Raw genomic sequence first — 18,033 nt, 5'->3', positions numbered from 1 at the left:
CACATTACCATTGCACTAGCTTTCTAAGTTTTTAAGCTTTGCATAAGTTTTCTATATCTTTGTTCAAATGCTTAGATTGTAATATCCTAAAGGGAAAAACTGTGTCTCCCTTCTTTGCCATAATATCCCCAGCATATTGCACAGTTTTCAACAGACAGTACTCAATAAACATTTGGCAAGTAAAGAACTGAATGAATGGACATGTTGAACAGACTAGATCAAAAGCAGAGTCCTATGCCATGCTGTTAGAAATCTCACTCTAGGTTGATAATAAGTCATTAAGCAGGTATAAATCTTCCTATCTTTACCATCTTCTAGCTTATACATCTTCACCTTGCTCCCAAAACTTTCATTACATAGCTTGTTATTGTTTAGATCCACAAATCTAACACTCTTTCAAAATGGAGACATTAGTCTGAGATAACTTGTTCTTGGGAAAGGCTTACTAAATGGGAAGGGATTTAAGCTTCAATTTGAAGGAAGGGTAGGTAGGAGTCCAAAAACTGTATGCAAGAGAATAGCTATTTAAGGCACTGGGAACAGCTTCTCAAAGTTATTAAAGGAGCAGAGTGCATTGCACGTTCAGAACAGAAAGTCGATGGTGTGCTAAAGCAAAGGGTGCATGAGAGCAATGTCATGAGAGGCAGTCTGGGAAGGCTGATCAGAGCCAAATCACTGTGGACTTCAAAAGCCTGAGACCTCTTTTGCATCTCCACAGTACCTACAGCAGTCTTGGACACATGGGAATCACTCAAATACTTGTTGATGCGTTTATTAAATATGATAGTTTCTCAAACGACCGGAAGTCTACCCTAAAGCCTGCTTCTACATTCCTCTGTCTAGACCATGAACGTAGTTCAGAAGAAAAGTCTCATGGTAATAGCATCAAATAAGACAGAACACTATTGCTATTTATCAAATTAAAATACTTTCAAGGAAAAGTAAATGGTAGCATCGTGGGTGGGAAAGTTCTATTGAAGAAATGGTAGGTGGTGTGAAAGCATGTGATAATGAGTGTGTCAGGTCTATCGAAGATGTGCCCTCAAAAACTAACAAGCAACACTGACTAAGCAACAGTTATAGAACAATAATCAACTCTTCGAATTTCCAATTTATATCTCAAATAACTCATTTCAGGCAAGAAGAACCACATTTGGCATAAGGACAGGCTAAATCATTTCCAGGTTTTTTCATAATACCATCCATGTGCTAAAATGCAAGTTTAGTGTAAAATATATTCACTGTACAACAAACATACTTGAGGAAGTACATACAAAAGTACTTTAGAATTAGAAACAACAAAGGGGACAAACTACGATATGGACAAGATTTTTAAAATTAAAAGAAATACTACATACAACTTTACGCCAATAAACTAAAAAATGCAGGAAAAATAAATGATTTTCTAGAAAACTATAAATTACCAAGTTGTCTCAACAAAGCGTTGAAAATCTGAATAGATCAATAACCACAAAGAAATTGGAAAGGTAACCAAAGGGTGATACCATTGGAGGTGGATGGATTATAGGCCCTAATGGTTTTACAGATGAGATCCACCATCTAAAACTAAATAATATAAATTGTCTCAAATCAGGCGAAAAATATACAGAGCTTCTCAATTCATTTTAGGCTAGTGTAACCCTTACCAGTTTTAATTTGGACATGAACAGCACACACAAAAATTAAACTACATGCCTGCCTCACTTATAAAGAATTGCAAAGTACTAAATAAAATATTAGCAAATCTTGGGGCCGGCTCCGTGGCGTAGCGGTTAAGTGCGCGCACTCCCCTGCTGGCAGCCCGGGTTCGGATCCCGGACGCGCACCAATGCACCCCTTGTCAGGCCACGCTGTGGTGGTGTTCCATATAAAGTGGAGGAAGATGGGCGCGGATGTTAGCCCAGGGCCAGTCTTCCTCAGCAAAAAAGAGGAGGATTGGCATGGATGTTAGCTGAGGGCTGATCTTCCTCACACACACACAAAATATATATATATTAGCAAATCTTAGCGCTGGCCCAGTGGCATAGTGGTTAAGTTCGCGCGCTCCGCTTCAGCGGCCCAGGGTTCATGGGTTCAGATCCCAGGCGCGAACTGACGCACCACTTGTCAAGCCATGCTGTGCTGGCATCCCATATAAAGTAGAGGAAGATAGACACAGATATTAGCCCAGGGCCAATCTTCCTCAGCAAAAAGAGGAGGACTGTCATCGTATGCTGGGTTAGGGCTAATCTTCCTCACACACACACACACACACACATATTAGCAAATCTAACCCAGTGCCGTATTAAAAAATACATCATAAGCAAACAAAATCTATCCCGGGATTATACAGATGGTTTAACATCATTAACTCTGTGTAATCACTATGTTAAGAAAACAAAGGAGAAAAGCTAGATTTGTTCCTGAGAAAAATCCTTAGTTACACTAGGCATAGAAATTCTCTTATTTGATAAAAGGAACCTATTGGAAAACTCCAACATATATCATAATCAATGGTGAAATGTCAGAATATCAAGGATGCCCTCTGTGGCAAATTGAAATTTTTCATATATTATCACAAAAATATCTCCTATCCTACATGGTCTTCTGCGATGTGGCCTTAATATTTCCCCACCAAGAGGTGGAATCTATCTCTTTACCCCTTTGTAGGGGCACTAGCCTACATGCCCTATAGCAACCATGTGTCCTCCTGGCCCCCTTCTGGGTGGAACGTCAACCATCTGGTATTGTAACGATCCAAGGCCTGGCCAGCCCAGATCTGTTTATCTCAAAGAACATCACATCTTGAAGGAACACAGAGCCCTTCCATGTGAGCTACCGGTCCTTGGAATGTTGGTCATGCAAGGTCAGATCCTCTTGGCAAGCATATAGCCTTTGCTACCCTGCCTATTTAAGCAACCCCCTCTCTGTTCGAGGTAGTGGGTGCACAACTTCATCCAGCCGGCCACTCCTGGATTCCCTGTATGTAAGTCCCAAAAAACCCTTGTGTCTCGTACACCATCTCCAAGTCTTTCCTCAGTCTCTCCGCAACCTTCCACACTGCTCGCACAATTGGGCGTGTGGTCAGACACCCTTGAATCTGGGTGGGCCCTGTGACTGCTTTGACAAATAGAATACGGCAGAAGTGACCCTATGCTAGTTTTAGGTATACCCCTTAACTGGCCTGGAAACTTCTACCTCCTCTCTCTGAACACTCACTCTGGAGGAATCCAGCCTCCATCTAAGAAATCTGACTACCCTGAGAATGCCATAGGTGAGGAAGCCCGAGCTGGCCACATGAAGAAGCTGCTTGGATAAAAACAGCAAGACGGCTGGCCAGTTTCCACTGTTCCAGCCATCCAGGCTGAGGAACTAAACACGGCAGTGAAGAAGCATCTATATGTCCAAGCCAGCCAAGCCCAGATGCCTCCAGCCACAGCTGCCATCTGACTGCAACTACTTGAAAGGCCCCAAGTGAAAGCCACCCAGCTAAGCTCAAGTCATCCCGCAGAACTGTGAGGCTCTAAGGATAATAAATTGTTGTTTTAAACTACTGAATTTGGGGATGATTTGATATGTAACAACAAAAAACCTACTGTGGAGGACTTAGTCAATGTAATATGGCATAAAAAACAAGAGGTAGACACTTGGAAAATAAGAGACAAAACTGTCACCATTTGCAAATGATATTATTATCTACCTAACATACCCAAGGGAGTCAATTAAAAACTATTAGAATAAAAGACTTCAGTAAAGCAACTGGATGCAGGATCAGCCTGCATAATCTAGAATGCCTTTAATTTCAAGAGTTTCTCCATTAACCTTGTATGATATACTGAACAGACTATCTGAATTGGTGAAACCACGGTACCACTGAGTATAAAATATAATTGCATTACCACAAACGCACTTTGCTTTGGCTCAAGGCCATAGATTCTATCTTGAACTCTGGTTAACCAGATTATAAATTTAAATCTTTGATAGCAAGGAAGATGGTACGAGAGGAATGTATTTGAATTAGCATATATTCATTCCAAAAATACTGTTTCAATCTTATCACTCTCAGGCCTCATTAAAAATAATCCACGGCTTCATACAGCCTATGCCACCAAATTAATACTTCTCAATGTGAATTTCACTCTATCCTGAACTCTGTACAATTTTAAGATGCTCCTTCTACTCCAGTAGAATCTTCCTACTATACTCACCTCTGCCTCTATCCTTATTGTATGCTCTTATACTTCTCTACAGACCCTCAAAACTTTTCTAATTCAAGAGTTTTCTTTTTTTTTTAATTTATTATTTTTTTTTTAATTTTTTGTTTATTGCGGTAACACTGGTTTATAACATTGTATAAATTTCAGGTGTACATCATTATGCTTCTATTTCTGCATAGATTACATCATGTTCTCATGTTCACCACCCAAATACTAACGGCAATCCATCACCACACACGTGCCTAATTATCCCTTTCGCCCTCCTCCCTCCCCCAATCCCCTCTGGTAACCACCAATCCAATCTCTGTCTCTATGTGTTTGTTTGTTGTTGTTATTATCTACTACTTAATGAGTGAGATCATATGGTATTTGACCTTCTCCCTCTGACTTATTTCACTTTGCATAATACCCTCAATATCCAACCATGTTGTTACAAATGGCTGGATTTCATCATTTCTTATGGCTGAGTAGTATTCCGTTGTGCATATATACCACATCTTCTTTATCCATTCATCCCGTGATGGGCACTTAGGTTGCTTCCAAGTCTTGGCTATTGTGAATAAGGCTGCAATGAACACAAGGGTGCATGTATCTTTATGCATTGATGTTTTCAAGTTCTTTGGATAATACCCAGCAGTGGAATAGCTGGATGGTATGGTAGTTCTACCCTTAATTTTTTAATGTTTTCCACAGTGGGTGCACCAGTTTGCACTCCTGCCAGCAGTGTACGTGAGTTCCCTTCTCTCAACATCCTCTCCAACACTTGTTGTGTCCTGTGTTAATTATAGCCATTCTGATGGGCATGAGGTGATACCTCATTGTAGTTTCGATTTGCACTTCCCTGATAGTTAATGATGTTGAACATCTTTTCGTGTGCCTGTTGGTCTGTTCATATCTTTTGCCCATTTTTTAATTGGGTTGTTAGTTTTTTTGTTGTTGAGATGCATGAGTTCTTTATATATTTTGGAGATTAACCCCTTATCAGATGTATGGTTTGCAAATATCTTCTTCCAATTGTTAGGTTGTCTTTTCATTTTGTTGATGGTTTCCTTTGCTGTGCAGAAGCTTTTTAGTTTGATGTAGTCCCATTTGTTTATTTTTTCTATTGTTTCTCTTGCCCGGTCAGACACGGTGCTTGAAAATATGTTGCTAAGACCGATGTGGAAGAGTGCGCTGCCTGTGTTTTCTTCTAGAAGTTTCATAGTTTCTGATCTTACATTCAAGTCTTTAATCCATTTTGAGTTAATTTTTGTGCATGGTGTAAGATAATGGTCTACTTTCATTTTTTTGCAAAGAGCTTTGTTTATTCCTTCCCTTAAGACTTCAGAGAAATCACATTGGCTTCTCTTTTTTCTAAATGTTTTAACACAAAAAAAAATAAGGATACTAAGTATCTTATATGTTATTTCAGTCAATAAGCATATGTACCACAAAGTTCAGTACTTGATTATGTTTGTCTTGCCACGAACTTTTCCATGCACTAAATCTTATTCACCTAGATAGACAGTAAGCCTCTTGCCTTCTTGCTGTATCCTCTTCCTCATGTGTCTAACAAAGGGTTGTACACTTAGCAAGTGTTTAATATATACTTGATGATTTTTAAAATAATTTTAAAATTGTAATTTAAATAATATTCATCAACTAGTCAGCTTTCATAAGAACAGCATTTAAAAAGAAATTACTGTTGGGGGGTGGGCACAAGGGGTGAAGGGGCACATTTATACGGTGACTGACAAATACTAATGTACAACTGGAATCTCACAATGTTATCAACTATTATGACATCAATAAAAAAAGAAATATAAAATAAAGGAAATTACTAAGCTTGGTTAAGTTTTTTTTTTTGGTGAGGAAGATTGGCCCTGAACTAACATCTGTGCCAATCTTCCTCCACTTTGTGTATGGGATGTCACCACAGCATGGCTTGAAGAGTGGTGTGCAGGTTCATGCCTGGGATTTAAACCCAGGAACCCTGGGCCACTGACACAGAGCACGCGAACTCAACCACTACACCACCAGGCCGGCCTCTTGAGTTTTGTTTTTTTTTAATTGAGCTATAATTGACATATAATGTTGTATTAGTTTCAGGTGTACAATGTAATGATTCGATATTTGTATATATTGCAAAATGATAACCACAATAAATTCAGTTAACATCCATCACCATACATAGTTACAAAATTTTTTTTCTCATGTTGAGAACTTTAAAATCTACTCTCCTAGCGACTTTCAAATATGCAATGCAGTATTATTAACTATAGTCACTTGATTAAATCTTAACAGAAAGTAAACTGTTGAGCTGTGAAAAAAAGACATGGACCTGTAAACCTTGGAGAGAGATTCTCCCTACATGAGGTTGCTGTTGTGTGGAGACCCCAAGGAGAAGCCACCAACACCATGTCTAACCAAAGGCAAAAGTTTCCACCAAGGAATTGAGAGACAAGAAAGAAGGAGAATACATTAAATTCAAAGTCATCAGATAGGAACAGCAGTGAAATCCACTTCACGGTAAAAATGACAACACATCTCAAGAAACTAAAAAACTCATACTATCAAATACACAGAGTTGCAATTAATTCATTCACGTTTCTCTTTGAAGGTCAGACAATCGCGGATAACCACACTCCAAAAGAACTGGAAATGAAGCAGGAAGATGTGATTGAAGTTTTTCAGGAAGAAACAGGGAGGGTGATTCAACAACTTAGATATTCTTGTTATTTTTTTCTTTTCAAGTCTTTTTTATTTTTAAAAACGGTTCTTTTGCAATGCGATGTTCAAAACTGAATTGCTACTGGTACCCCATCTCTTAAAAATGCCTTGTATTTTGAATTCTAACGCTCATTATTCATTATCATTTGCTTTCATTGTTCTGATCTTTTATGATCAAGCCTTAGTCTCCTTCATCTTCTTTTCAAATTACATGGGTGCAGAGAGAGAGGCCACATTTTCTACGATTCTGCATTTTCAGGCTTGTGGTCATCAAATAGACCAATGCAAGGGTTCGTAATGATTTTCCACTTGGTCCTGAGGTTCTAGCATGTGAAATTATCCTCGACTATGACTTTCAGTGTAAAATGGGAGTTTTTCAGATCACTCAACTGTGGAAAAATGACATTTCCTTAATATTAATCTTAATTTTAACTTTGGTCCAAGAAAACCAATATCAGGTTGGAGGGGGAGATGCAGATATGGTAACAGTAATGATTAACTTTAGGAGGCTTTATTGAAGAGACGACACATTTAAGACTTTTCTTTTTTTTTTTTGATCTTCTCAGACACTCCCAGAAAAGTTCTAATTTCCAGGGAAATTAATAATAAAGATATGGAGAAGCATATACAACAACAATCAAAACAGAGAGAGTTCGCGTCAGCCATGTTCTTGAGTACACACAGAGAACAAAAGTAAAATTAGAAAGGCATTTTTATGGAGTTTATTCCTGGGTGTAAATCAATGAATGATGCTTCCTTCATTGAGAAAAACTTCCTACAAAAAATGTCGGCCGAATTAAACAATGTGCTTAATGATATAGCTGAAAACATTTTGGTACAAACTCATTTTGTTATCAGAATGGTAAGAAACAGTTCAGACTGAAAGACAATCCAGAGACTAACCAATAACTCATTGCCAGGGTGTGCATCAGAATCACCTGAGCCACTTTTTACAACACATAATGATTCATTCTTAAAGCCTCTCAATCAAAATCTAGAATAATTAAAATGATAATTATCTATAAACATGTAAAAATATATAATAAAGTCATAAGATTTTTTTAAAAAGCACAATTTTCACAATTAATTAACATTGTCTCTGTGGAAATACAATAGGCAATTTGACACACTTGGATTTTATAAATATAAAAGGCAGTATAGTGTAGTGGTTAAGAGCACAGGCTGTAGCGCCAGTGGTGGTGCAAATTTCAGCTCTGTTGTTTATTAACCATGAGACCTTGTGGAAGTTGCCTAACCTTTCTGTGCCTCATCTAGAAAATGAGGGTAAAAATAGTACATTAGCTATGATTCTAATTATTATTATCCTCCTAAAGCCTATATATTTATTCCAGGAAGAATGCCACTGTCCAAAGCACTTTGGGTTTGGGGAGATGCCCACAAAACTTGTGGTGTAGTCTCTGAATATCTTCAATAATGGCAAATCTCCATTTTTGCTGGAGGACTTGATATCTTAGGAATCATCAAAATTAATCTGGGCCAAATTTTTCTGAATGAGATGGGCAATCAGGCTGGATAATGACCTTTTAAGTGAAAAATAAAATGTGATGGTTTAGTAAAGCAATTTTTTTAATGTTGTTAGTTCTAGAAATAACTAGGAAATTGACTCATTGTCAATTAAGATCACCTTTATAGTCAAAGAACCATAATGGTGTTAGTATTAGGAGTTATTTTAGAGGTCTTTTAATTCAAAACTCTCATTTTAAATATGAAAATGGAACTCCAGTTAGCTTAAGTGACTTGGCCAAAGTGTCAAAGCTATGCCAGTCAGAAAGCTGGGACTAAAGCCCAAGATTCCTAACTTCCAATTCACTTTTCCTTCCTCTACACCACACTGCCTTGTCCTTTGTCGCATTTGCATGCTACATTTATACTTCTACAAATGGTCTTACTACTGGTATTAGAAATAAAAAAGCTGCTCCCAGAAATTTAAATGTTTTCATGGAATCCCCTATTGCCAATACACGTGATTAACTTCGTTCATTTTGGGTTTTCGTACAATGTTTCAGAATAGGCTTAACAAATTTCTACATTTGGCCTACTCTCTGAAGAAAATGAGCTAATACAGAATTCCTTCTAGATTGGCAGTTTTGTTGTAGTTTTAACTGGACACAAATCAGCGTTACTGCAGTGTCTCTAAAGACATGTTTCTACCAGCATAGTACTACTTACAACTCTTGAAGTCTGTTCCAAAAAAATAAACCAGCACAACTCTCCTTTTTCCTCCCTTTTCACCCCATTGGACCTCCAGTTCATTACCAGTCTGACACACTTGCAAATGCCTCGTAAGTCTTTTAGTGCCTGAGAAGCAAAAAATAATCTGAAGAAGGTAAGACTTCATATAGACTTATAGTCTTTAGACTACATGTTCATGAGGCCTCCTGAGTTCTACAGGGTATGCATGTGTATGTATGCACATATATGTATATAGGTACATATATATGTTTTTATGTCTGTATATGTATGCACAGGGGACTATATAAGGATGTACTGCTATAGTGAAAAGGACATTCAACTGGAAGCTAAACGATCTGATTCAAACTCAGTTTTACCAATTTAAGAGCTATCATTTAGAGGATATTATATAACCTCTCCAATCATCTCCAAGCTCTGAGATCTCTACGGAAAAGGGTCAGATCGTATTAATCTTTTTAACTCTCATTCTACTGTGCCTGGCCCATAGGAGGCTTTCCAAAAATCTGGCTCAGTTCAAATGTGAATGGGAACAAAGGGAGAAAAAGAAAATGATACAGAGGTAGCAAGGTAAGGTCTACATCTCCCACTAAAGTGGAGTGCAAAGTCATTTTTTACTCTGATGCTCTTTGGCCATCAAAGTCCTTAGGACCAGCATAACTTACTCTACTTCTGGCCAAGACAGAGCAACTGAGACTAGATTTACTCTCCCACCTGAAACAACTAAAAAAAACCTAAGAAAACATAGGAAACAATGGTTCTCAAGACACTGGCCATCAGGCAACAAAGGACAGTAACACCTGAGTGAGAAACACATGAGGTGTCCCGTGACTGCCCCAGCTAACTGCCGGGAGAGAGTTTCCAGGCGAAGGCACAGGGGAGGGGATGTCAACAGAGCAAGGTGGTCTCCCTGAGTTGAGAAGAGAGCTGGGAGTCCAGGAAAACCACAAGTGCTCGAGTTCTCAGCACACAGCACTAGAGAAGAGAGAGCGCACACAGAAAACTCCAGAGATCTGCAGAGGGTCACACTCAAGGATTCAGTTGTGTACCGATCAGTAAGTAATGTGAGGAAAATATTAATATTATATAGAGTTGACTTCAGAGCAAAGACTATTACGAGGAATAAAGAAGGCAATTTCATAATGATAAAGAAGTCGATTTGTCAAGAGGACATAACAATTCTAAATGTTTATGCACCTAATAACAGCTTGAAAATGCATGAAGCAAAATGTTATAGAACTGTAAGGCAAAACAGACAAATCCACAATTCTAAGAAGAGATTTTAACACCCCTCTCTGAATAAGTAATAGAAAAAACAGACAGAAAATAAGGATACAGAACACTTGAACAACAAATTGGATCTAATTAACATCTATAGAACACTCCACTCAACAACATATATTCAAGTGCACACAAAATGTTTAACATTAAAGAACATACTCTGAACCATAACACAAGTCTCAATAAATTTAAAAGGATTCAAGCCATGCAATGTTTATTTCTCTCATCACAATGGAATTTAATTAGAAATCAATTTTTAAAAATCTGGAAAATAAGCAAATATGTGAAAACCAAATAAATTTCTAAATAACCCATGAGTAAAAAAAAAATCAAAAGGAAAATTAGAAAGTAGTTTAAAATGAACGAAATTGAAAACACATCAAAATGCATAAAATTCAGCTAACATACTACTTAGAGAGAAATTTATAGTACTAAAACCATATATTAGAAAACAAGGAAAGCCTCAAATAAATGACCTCGGCTTTCACCGTAAAAAACTAGAATAAGAAGTGCAAATTAAACTCAAAGTTAAGAGGAGAAAGGAAATAAATATTGGAGCTGAGATCGATGAAACAGAAAACAAAAGCAATAGAAAAAAATCAATGATACCAAAAGCTGTTTGTTTGAGATGATCAATAATATTGGTAAACTTCTAGCTAGACTAACCAAGGAGAAAAAGAGAAGGTCCAAATTACCAAGAGCAGGAATAGAAGAAGTAACAGCACTACAGAGTCTACAGATATTAAATTTAACCACTTAGATGAAATGGACAAATTCCTTGAAAGACACAAACTACCAAAGCTTACTTAAGAAGAAATAGATAACCTGAATAGTCCTATATCTAGAGAAATTTTAGTTAAAATCTTCTTACAAAGGAAATTTCAGGCCCAGATGGCTTCACTGTGAATTCTACAAAACATGTAAAGAAGAATACCAATTTAACACAGTCTCTTCCAAAAAACTGAAGAGGGAATATTTCTCAATTTATTCTATGATCCCTTACAAAGGGATCAAATGCTGATGGACACTTGGATTGTTTCTAGTTCTTGGCTAATACAAATAAAGATCTTATGAATATTTGTATACAAATCTTTATTTGGACATATGCTTTCATTTCTCTTGGATAAATATCTAGGAGTAGAATAGCTGTGTCATACGGTAGGTGTATGTATTGTGGAATATCCTTACATGGAATATGGCTTAATAACAACAACAAAAAATCAACTCTTTTCATACACACAACAACATGGATGAATCTCAAAATAATTACCTTGAGATATAGAAGGCAGAAATAAAGAACACATACTACATGACTCTATTGATAGTCATTTAGAATTATATAAAATTCTAGAAAATTCAAACAAACCTATGGTGACAAAAAGCACATCAGTGGTTGCCTGGAGATGGGGAGAGAACAAGTGGGAAGGATGAATTACCGAGGGTCACAGGGAAACTTTTAGAGCTGTTCGCTATGTTCATTGTCTTCATTATGATAACAGTTTTGTGGATGTTTGCATATCAAAACTTATCAAATTGTACAGCTTAACTATGTAAAGTTGATTATGTCAATTGCACCTTAATAAAGCTGTTTTTAAAAAAATCCTTACCACCAGAACTCAAGACCTTTCATCTCCATTAATTCTTACACAGGAACACAGCTAGCCCTGTAGACAGAGATATCATGGTACTTTCCTAAAAACTACAGTGGAAAATTCACCAATTACTTATTAGACATACTCAAACAATAGCATCCATTCATTCTTTCAACCAATATTTATTCAGAACCTAAAACGCAGAACAGTGCTGAGCTAAATGCTAAAAATAGTACAAAGATGAATTAGATCTGATGTTTACAACGATCTCCTTTAAAAGATTTAATTAAATGATTACTAATAATAGGAAACAATGACTTTCTCATTTTCTGGTCCCTTGTTTATAGATGTGCACACACATGTTGACTATTCACATCTCTCTACAAAACTGATGCAATATTTTGCTCTATATTTTAAATATTCTTGGTCACCAGGCTGGCAGGAAACTTCAGCATTACTATGTCCATTATGAACATATGAGGTGAGAGTTTTACCATTTACCCTATATTTTGAGATACATGGCCTACAGCATGCCTTTAGCCATCATTAGTTGTGTCATCCAGGAATATCTGCTAGTACCTACGTACAGTTCCTTAAAAAACAGATTAATGTTTCTAATGAATATATCAACATTTGGAATATTTAAGATGAAAAGACAGATCAAAATAAAGCAGGATGTATTATAGTTATGACCTCACGTTAGCCACCATCCCTATCCAAATAGGCTCCTTTATCCATTACACTCACCTCTTCTATAGGACTATACAATAAAAATAATCGGCTTTAAAGAGAAAAGCCACAAAAAATGTGAACCTTCCTTTTTTCCTTCCATCCTTCTTCTCTTCTTGAATAATTCAGTCTAAGAGCCTTAGGTGGAGCCAAACAAGGTAGACTTCCACGGAGTATGGGAAATGGACCCAAAGTATAAGAGCCTGAGCAAGGTCACAGGAGAGTCCAAATAGAGGTAGGAGGAGGATGACTCACTGCAGGGTATAGAACCTCAGTCGGGTAAGGATAGTGTCCACATGGTGGTGGTGGGATAACAGTAGTGACAGGAGATTGACTACATACAGAGATAACTGATCCAATAAGTAAGTATACTGAAGATAATGGGAAGCTGGGTTCTCACTTTTGGAGAAGCAAGTCACAAATACAGAAAGAAAACTAAAATAAATCCGTGGTGTTGGATTGGAACTGAAGATATCTGTGTGAACTCATGCTTTTTGACACAGGTAAGTAGGTAGGTAGACAGACAGACAGATGATATAAAAATATAGATGAGTACGAGTGTGTGTGTGTGTGTGTGTATACATGCATATATTTCCTAGCTCTCTCCACTGAGGGCCTGGGAGTCGTGACACCCCAGTTGCAAAGAACATAGACCCAGATCTTAGTTTCTAGAAAACTGCCAAAGCTCCTTGGAGAAATGACTAATTCTAATGCAGGCGCAAAGGGAATATAAGCCTGGAATATATTGTGCCTGGGAATAATGTTACACAGGGGTAAAGGGCATATAAGCCTGGAATATGTATATGTACTCAAAGAGTGATGGAAGTATGTCATAAGTAAACAGAAGCCAGCTTAAAAAGGTTCCCAGAGCCAAACCTGGAATAATCTGAGTACCAAAATAAATAATTATAGTACAGATTATAACTCATTGGATAAAATGGGAATCCATGAATTCATACTGATTAAATAAATACATGTGAAAGAGAATAAAGCTTTCCCTTACAGTAGAATGTCAACCGATGAATATAGAAGAGATGATAGAATTAGAAAAGAAGCATTTGACAGCCATCATTTTAATAATTAATTCAGCCAAGAAACATCAATGTATCTTAAAACTAATGGGTGGAAATTTGATGAGAAACGAAATACTTACATAATCTATAAGCACCTTCCCACAAAATACCTACAGATTGTAAAGTCAAAAAGGGTAACTTCACAGAGGACACACTTGGCAGACACCACTCTAATCAAGTGTTCACAGTTAACGTCACTAGTAACGGGGCAAATCAAAACTGTGTACCACTTGACAGGATGCAAAAACACAACATCACTTGTATAATATTCCTTCCAAAAATACATAACCTGAATCTCTTCATGAGGAAACATCAGATAAAGCAAAACTGAAGAACATTACAAAATAAATGGACTAAAATCTTTAAAAAGGTGAAGGTCATAAAAGTCAAGGAAAGACGGAGGAATTGCTTCAGACTGATAGAAAATAAAGAGACATGACCACTAAATGCAATGTGTGATCCTGGGTGGAATCCTTTTGTTATAAAAGACATTAAGACAGTTGGAGAAACTTGAATGGGGTGTGCGAATCGGATGGTAGTACTGTGTCAATGCTAACTTCTTTATTTTGATCATTATAAAAGAGAACACTCTTACTTGTAGAAAATATGCACTAATTTACTTAGGAGTGATAAGGGACCATCTTTCTAATTTACTCTCAAATGGGAAAAGGGGGGGGGAAGTTCTTGTACTATATCTGCAATATTTCTGTAAGTGTGAAAATATTTCAAAGGAAAAAGACAAAATGCTCAAGAAATAAAAGCAGAAGTAGTGGAAGAAGGTAGCAGTATTCTAAATCAAGACTCTTCCACAAAGCAGCCTGCGCAGTCCCTTATTCTGTGGAAATCAAGGTCAATCCAGTGACATTAACATAGCGTTTAAACCATGTATTCATGGCAAAAACAACGGGAAAAAAAAACTGCCCTTTTTCCCAACTGACATATTTCACAATGAAGTCAAAAGCTGCCTCACAGTGAAAAGCACACAGTAGCTAATTTGTTGGGACTGAGTTAAATAACTAGCCTTTCCACCGATACCACAAATATAGTACACAGAATAACTACACAATTCTGCTGACGTCAGAGAAGGCCTCGCATATGAATTAACCTTCCAGATACCTTTATCATATGCTTATCATTTTTAAATGTCAAAAACAATTTCTTTAATTTAACTATTTTGGATAAGAATAAATCCTCAATGCATTACTCCCTTCCCTGTTTTCTGACAATGTGTACAATGAAAATAATGAAACATTTTCTTAAAGACTGAGGACATTAAGAACATCAGCAAGATGCTGAGGTTTATAGAACTAACTGCCCTATATCATACAGTCCTACATCATAATACTTTTTGTTTTGTTTTTTTTGTTTGTTTGTTTGGTGAGGAAGATCAGCCCTGAGCTAACATCTGGCGCCAATCCTCCTCTTTTTGCTGAGGAAGATGGGCCCTGAGCTAACATCCGTGCCCATCTTCCTCTGCTTTATATGGGATTCTACCACAGCATGGCTTGACAAGCAGTACGTCGGTGCACGCCGGGGATCCGAACCTGTGAACCCTGGGCCGCCGAAGCACTTAACTGCTGCACCACTGGGCCGGCCCCCCATCATAATACTTTTTAAATGACAATGTCAGCTTTTAATTTTTTTCCCTGCCTTTCCTCTCTCTATAAGACTTTCACATAACATTTTTTGGAGCTTTCAATATGCCTGCCAGTAGCACCACTAAATTATAGCATTTAATCTACTATGGACTTAGAAACTAGATCACCATGATTTATAGAATGGCACACAAAATAAAAGTTAAAGAGTTTCTAAAGGAGACCTATGAATTCTTCCTACGAATAAAATGTAGAACATTGTAGGTATGAGATATTTTTGCAGCTTAGTAGATTTTTTAAGTTAACTTTTATATTATTGTTTAGCTGTTATAAATTGATATTGCCAAATAAACGAGGTACTACTTTATTTCAATTTTCAAGCAAGATATTAAACCTTTTTCAGAAAGACTGGAATTCACATATCTAATCACAGGAAACAAGGCTTTGTGTTTAAAAAAGAAGAAGCTAAAAAGTCTATCCATTGGACCCTGATTTTGGGGAAATTCTTCTGGTGTTATGTCAGCAACACAAAATTACAGTCCTTTGCTAGGCAACCAATCACACTTAGATCTATAGTAATATTCTGTATATTACTATATACTATAATATATACTATGGATATTAACATATACTTGGATCTAATAGTAATGTTATAAAGGGTGTTTCTTTGTGGCTCAATTTTTATTTTTTTATTTTATTTTTATTTATTTATTTTTTTGGTGAGGAAGATCGGCCCTGAGCTAACATATGTTGCCAGTCTTCCTCTTTTTTGCTTGAAGAAGATTGTCACTGAGCTAACATCTGTGCCAATCTTCCTCTATTTTGTATGCGGGATGCCACCACAGCATGGCTTGATGAGCGGTGCATAGGTCCGAGCCCAAGACGCAAATCCGCACACCCAGGGCCGCTGAAGCAGAATGCTCGAACTTAACCACTGCGCTACCAAGCCGGCCCCTGTGGCTCAATTTTTTAAGTAATCTTATAGACAAAGCAGAGAAGAGTTAATTATAATAACATAACAAAATGTAATTTTTTTTTAAAAACTTGATAATGTAAGAATAAGATAACTAACAAAAACATAAAGATACAGGGAGAGAGAGAAGGTGGCAGGTACTATAAATGTGCTAAATTTCTCCTCATTCGGAAAACAGCATTAAAAACAGAAAACAAACCAAAAAAAAATTTAAAACAAACATCAACGTTTATAGTTGTGGCATGCTAACTGTATCTCACCAAAAAATTCATTTTGAAAAGAAACTACTGATGAATTCCTAGGAAAGGTTAAAAGAAATTGAAAAAGCAAACAAAGAAAAAAAAAGTCCCCAACACCTTGCCTTTTCCATTTGCTTTCTATGAGAGGCTCTTTTTGCCACTTCCTATGAGTAGTCTAAACTCATCAAATACGGGCTGACTCGCAGATGCCAGCACAGACTGTGCCTGTTCACAATATTTTTCAGAGTGGTGAATTTATTTATGTATGAACAATGTTTCAAGTCTATTCAAGTGGCTCTACAGAGTAATTCCACATGACAACTTTTTTCTATCATCAGAGTCTACCTACACTAAAAAGGAAACCATAGTTTAAAAACAAGCACTGAGAAGTTATGGTGTCCAAGGCTACAGGCGACAGCTTAATGTTGAAGCAGCAAAAATGGAACGCCTAACACACTTTGAATAAGTATATTTTTTCCCTGAAAAATGATGAAACTTTCTTTTTCTCTGCTCTATATAAAAACAGTTCTATAATAATAGTTTATCATATAAGGAATCACTAAGTTAGACATTCATTTTTAGCCTTGAAAACGCAACATTTGAAGTTAGCTATTTCCCCACTTTGCTGTTCAGCTCCAAAGTTTGAAGGAGTGTTAGCATTACATGGTCCTTCGATCAAAGAATAATAAAAATAAAATTAAAAAAACACAGAATGGAATTGTGGTGAAGTCTAAAAAGTATAAAAGACATCCATTAAGAATATCAATTCTTCTGAAGCAATGTATCCTGTTAAAACAGCACAGAGCAGAAGAGACCTCGATTCCAGAGGGTGCCAAGGAAGTGTTGTACAACCTTGGGCAAGTTATTAAACCTTCCTAAGCCTCAATTTCCTCAATTGCCTATTGTGCCGGGTTGTTGAAAGGATTAAATAGGATAATAAAACATGTACAACACCTAGCACAATATTTGCCCATTAACGGGTACTCCAAAAAAAAAGTAGCTAGCATTGAGAAGACAGGAAGGCATCTATACAAAAAGATAACAATGCAAGGTTAATAAAGCTAAGTGTCCAGGACACAGAATGCTTGTTAAGTGCAATAAGGGTACAGGAAATGAAGTGAGATCCAAAAATGCCTCCTAGAGCAAAGGAATGTGATCTACATCTGGAAGAATTTATTGAATATGTCAGGAAAGCATTCCCTACCTTTCCACATGCTCTTACCCAGTGTAATCTGCTGTTCCTTGTACTGCCTGACAAAATCCCATTTATTCTTTATTAATTTATCACTTACCATGTGCTAGGGAATAGGCTAAGCACCAGAAGCTATAATAGTGAGCGGGATAAACCAGATCCCTGTCCCCACAAAGGTTACAATCTATTGAGGGAAACAGAGTAATTAAACGGGCAATTACATCACCATGTGAAGTTTTATAA

The 18,033-nt window shown here is 36.9% G+C and overlaps 1 protein-coding gene and 1 pseudogene across 2 annotated transcripts in view; one reads left to right on the top strand and one right to left on the bottom strand.

Moving 5' to 3' along the window:
* The window catches only part of UVRAG (UV radiation resistance associated), a 287,747-nt gene that overhangs the window by 166,502 nt on the left and 103,212 nt on the right, over nt 1–18,033 (bottom strand). The window lies entirely within an intron of this gene.
* Nucleotides 6,602–18,033, top strand: part of LOC147916637 (small ubiquitin-related modifier 1 pseudogene) — a 33,351-nt pseudogene continuing 21,919 nt past the window's right edge.

The sequence above is a fragment of the Ceratotherium simum genome, chromosome 7 (genome assembly GCF_057802395.1).
Source record: "Ceratotherium simum simum isolate JZ-2026a chromosome 7, ASM5780239v1, whole genome shotgun sequence".
NCBI classification, from domain to species: domain Eukaryota; kingdom Metazoa; phylum Chordata; class Mammalia; order Perissodactyla; family Rhinocerotidae; genus Ceratotherium; species Ceratotherium simum.
This window is presented reverse-complemented; position numbering and strand designations above follow the sequence as displayed.